This window comes from Nanorana parkeri, unplaced genomic scaffold, assembly GCF_000935625.1.
Source record: "Nanorana parkeri isolate BGI_ZX_2015 unplaced genomic scaffold, ASM93562v1 scaffold1064, whole genome shotgun sequence".
In the NCBI taxonomy this organism is placed as follows: Eukaryota; Metazoa; Chordata; class Amphibia; order Anura; family Dicroglossidae; genus Nanorana; species Nanorana parkeri.
This window is the reverse complement of record NW_017307332.1, coordinates 77505-82344: the sequence shown is the minus strand read 5'-3', so window position 1 is coordinate 82344 and position 4840 is coordinate 77505.

Below are 4840 nucleotides of genomic sequence, written 5' to 3'. Positions count from 1 at the left end.
ATGATAATACTACTACTACTACTACTACTACTACTACTACTACTACTACTACTACTAATAATAATAATAACAATAATAATAATTGTTATTATTATATTTATTATTATATACTACTACTACTACTAATATCAATAATAATAATCATCATATCATCATCATCATCATTATTACTCTAACTGTTATTATTTAATTTAAATAATGACTGACTTTGGGACTATTACAAGATTGGCTGCCACACTGAAATCCTTAGGACTATAACCCAGAGTGGAGCAATTCAATTGCATTTTTTGAAGGTATCCTAATAACAATTCTCAGAAATGTAAAATCTATATCAATCTTATCTTATATAATCATTCTGCATAGCTATGTATCATATCCTGTAATAAATCACCCACATTATCTAATCAGATAAGAGAAAAAGCTAGTACAACATTGTAGTGATTTTAGAGAAGTCTGTAGGCATTCTTCATGCAGTGGGCACGTAGGGACATGAAGTGCACTGTTGACATATAGATTATATAGCTCACCAGCCTTATTTAGGTGTTCAGGCTTGTTAGTTGTTATTAGATATTAGGCTCGTTTGGATATACATTAGCCTATGTTAATGTTATATGATGCATTTAAATTAATAATTTGCTATTGTCTTTTATTTACATAAATACTGGCGATGCAAAATATAAATTCTTACAAACAAAAATGACATCCTTCAGATGAACGTAAATACATCCAAGCTGCATTGTAAGGCAATTGTTAAACCGTATGCAGATTTGTTTTATGTAGGAGCGATGTAAGTATCAGTCATTTATTTATTCTATTCTCTGTGAGTGTTACCCACATCCAGCACAAGGAATAAAAGAGAACTGTGTCATCTGTAATGTAAACGTGTGTGCCAACTATTCCAGATTGCTCTAATCATGTTTACTATGTTACCCAGAGGGTGCTTAGTGCCACCTAGTTTATGCATTTGTATTGATGGTCTAATTAGCACAAGTAAAAAATGGTCGGTCAAAGCTTTCATTTCCAGCGGTGCCATGCTGTTCATACGGCTGTGTTCAGGGAGAAAGGATTTGTTAGGGCGTTTTATGGGTGAACTTCTGTCTCCCTCTAGTGGTAAGAGCCAGAAATGAACGTGGACGGTAGGAAAAGCAGCACTTCACTATCACTCACTAGTTGTGTCTGTTGCCTGATATACTCAGCAAAGTCAGCTCTACTCTGTCCTTAAAGTGACACTAATCTTAGTAGTTAAATCTTAAAAATGCATTCAAGTACTTTACCTATTAATACAAATTTATTTTATTTGTGTATCACTCAGCTGTATATCCTCAAATCATCTCTGAATTCATACTGACATTGTCCTTCCTCCTGGAGGGTGGCTACTTTTGTTCCCCATGGTCACTGTGTGTTGTTAAGTAGCCACCGCTTCAAGCTTGCTCCTGTGATAGACTGCAATCTCAATACAACTTAGAGGGACATTCACAAAGCTGCCGAAGGTAGCCGAGTGAATAACCGACCCGAAGTGAAGTGAGCCGAACGCCGTTCAGCTAATCACTTCAGGCTTGTACTACTGATTTCAGCTGTACATTGGCTGAAATCAGCCGTACATCCGCTTGCTTCTGCTGGCTTTGGTTCGGCCGAACATGCTCAGCATGTTCGGCCGACCCGAAGTGCAGAAGGAGTTCGACTCAGCCGATCCAACATCTGGATCGGCTGAGCCGAACATCCGGCAGGCTACTCACTACCGTTTGGCCTATTCTCATAGGGGGTCAAACAGCAGTGAGTGAATAGCTAAATGCCGCCGAGCGGCATTCGGCTCAGCTATTCTGCTCGGTACCTGCGTAGTACCGAGCAGAATAGAGCAATGCAGAAAGTAGAAAAAAAAAAGAGTTGAAAAAAAAATGTTTAAAAAATTAAATAAATGATAAATCATAAAAAATAAATAAAGATTTCCAAAAAGAAAATTAAAAAAAAAGATTGTTGTATAAAAAAAATAAAAAAATAAAGATGATTGAATAAAACAAGTAAAAAAAAAAGATCATTGCAAAAACCTAAAACCCCAAAAAATCAATGCGAGGCTTTCGGCCCGCTACGGGCTTCACCTCAGCTCAGTCTAGCCGGAGCATTTGCCTTCGCCTAGGCTCGGCTGCTCAGCAAACTTCGGGAGCTGTACGGGCTATAGTAAATAGCCCGTATAGCAGCCCTTCCGTTCTACTGAACTGAAGGGCTCCGGTGGCTGAAGCTAGCAGAAGGATCAGCCGGAGCTACAGATGATCCTTCGGCTATCTTTGTGACTAACCCTCTTAGTAAAATAAATGTGAGATTGTAGATTTTAGCCCATCATTGGCAGAACATACATAAATAAGGAGTTTGTATTTTTTATTAAAATTGTTCCTAGTTAATGGTTTATTAAACTCTTAGTTAACCCCTAATCAGCTCTAATGAACTTTACACTCCCCTTTGTCCATTAAAGCTGAAGTTTAATCTGCTTATATTTTGCCTTCCCCGGTTCCCCTCTCCCCCCTTCATCAACATGCTAATTAAGTTGTTAAACAAATTCTTTCCATTTTCATTACATATCCTATTTTAGACCCAATTATGTCATCGCTAGGTTTATTGGCTGGTGGCAAAGGCAGAGTGCTGTACATAGGTTCCTTTAAACATCACATCACAGCACCTTGCCTTGGTACTTCTCTCAAGAGCCCTCAGCCCTGATTCAAGCAGTGCCCTGTCTCTTGGGAGGAGTTATGCAAATATCAAAATGCCTTTGTTGTCAAGGAAAAACACAGGTTCTCTTTGACTATTATAATTCTAATACAGGTTTGTACATGCTACCTCTAGAGCTCATCTGTATGATAAGCATTAGGGATTGATGGATCCTGATTCTGTGAATCCTGTTTGAAACTCAGTGAACTTAGTGACGGACGCCAATGAAGTCTATGTGGGGCAAATCCTGATAGTAGATGATGGCCATTTTTAGGGCTAATAGGCAAACTTCTGAAAAAAAATGGCATGGGCAGCTGGGCACTGCTATGGGGGACATGTACCAATGCAAAGAAATATAAAAAAAAATAAAACAGCGGGGAAAGGGGCTTTACAAGCAGCTTTGAGGGCATGCTTGGAGGATGTCATGGTGTTACAGAACACTAGGAGGATTATTCACAAAGCTAGCCGAAGGATCATCCGTAGCTCTGGCTGATCCTTCGGCGAGCTTCGGCCGCCTCAGCCCTTCGGTTCAGTAGAACCGAAGGGCTGCTGTGGGGGCCATTCACTATAGCCTGTACAGCTCCCGAAGCTGGCCGAGCGACTCATTCGAGCCAAAGGCATATGCTTTGGCTCGACTGAGCCGAAGTGAAACCCGAAGCGGGACGAGCGGCTGGTCATTGGCCGGCCAAAAGCCTTGCAACTGACAGCTGGGCAGAGCCAGCCATGATGTCATGGCTGGCTGCGGCCAGTTGCAATGACAGTTCAGCATTTCCTGGTTACCAGGTAACCAAGGGATGCTGAACTGTCATTACAATGAGAACTCATCGTGTCAATACAATGAGAACTCAGCCGAGTTCTCATTGTGTAATGACAGTTCAGCGTCCCCAGTTATTCATTGGCGGCCAATAGGATCCAGACAGACACTAGTGCTGTTATATAAATCCACAGGTTGCTTTTAAAAAACTAGCAAAAACTTTAAATTACAATCACTGTTGAATTAGATTGACCCTTCAATACAACCCCTCATGGTGGGTAAAATCTCCTAAATGATCAGTAAGAACCAAGTGCAACTAAACGTGCACTAGCTAATATAACAAAAGTAACTGCAACCGGCATAGAACGGCTTCTCCTTGATAGATTCCAATATCTTTGACATTGGATCCTATACCCAAAAAGGATATATTTAAAAGGAAGATTAAGCAAATCACAAACCACAAACCACGTTCTTAAGAGCCTCTTCGCTTAAATTAAAAGTATTTTTCAAACTAAATCCTAATCTTGCTGAAAACCGTCACAGATTCACTCACTGTCGATCCAAGACAGAATTGTGCAACGGCTTTCAAGAAAATGCAACATACAGGATTAGCAAAGAAATAAAAGAATTATCAAACTACAATCAACTTAAAAACATGTGGATGTGATTAACCATCGTTACTAAATGCACCCTAGTATCAAAATCCCCAACACAATCAATAGACTGCATAACCATTAAGGGATCTATGTACAGCGAACTAAAGGGCATATATATCCAACCAAAAAATAGATTGAATTCAGTTTGACTAATCATCGGTTTTAATTATTGGACAGGAAACTGTCAGCTCTGTGTTCAGCAATTTTCGTATGTCCGTTTTTGATCAAATAAAGTAAATTTTCTTTAAAAAAAAATAACATTGTGGGAATTGTTTTGTAGTTCACAGAAGATAGCTGGTAAACATTGTTTGAGATTTCAGTTCAGTGCACAGGAAGTTACAAGGGCACTGGATTTCTGGCAGAAAAAACAGGTTTTTTTCTGCACCAGAAAATACACTTTTAGCCTGAAAAAAAATAGAATACAAATGCAGCCACCACATCTAAGAAATGGTGAGCTGCAAGATATTATATTTTGCTCTTGGGTCAAGATATAATTTAATATATTTTATTATCTTTTAGGCAGTGTTTAGATATGTTTCCCACATAAAAATGTAACATTATAATCCTACCATGACGCAAGCCGCACTCAGGCCTTTACAACCCCGCCTGGTAGGCCTTTCCCCCAGCAGCTAAAACTTCTCCTCCACAAGCAACCACATACTATAATGAGTATCAGTGCCAACCAGCATTACTACCCCCCCTTTCCCCTCCCCCTCTTCCCCCCCCTTTC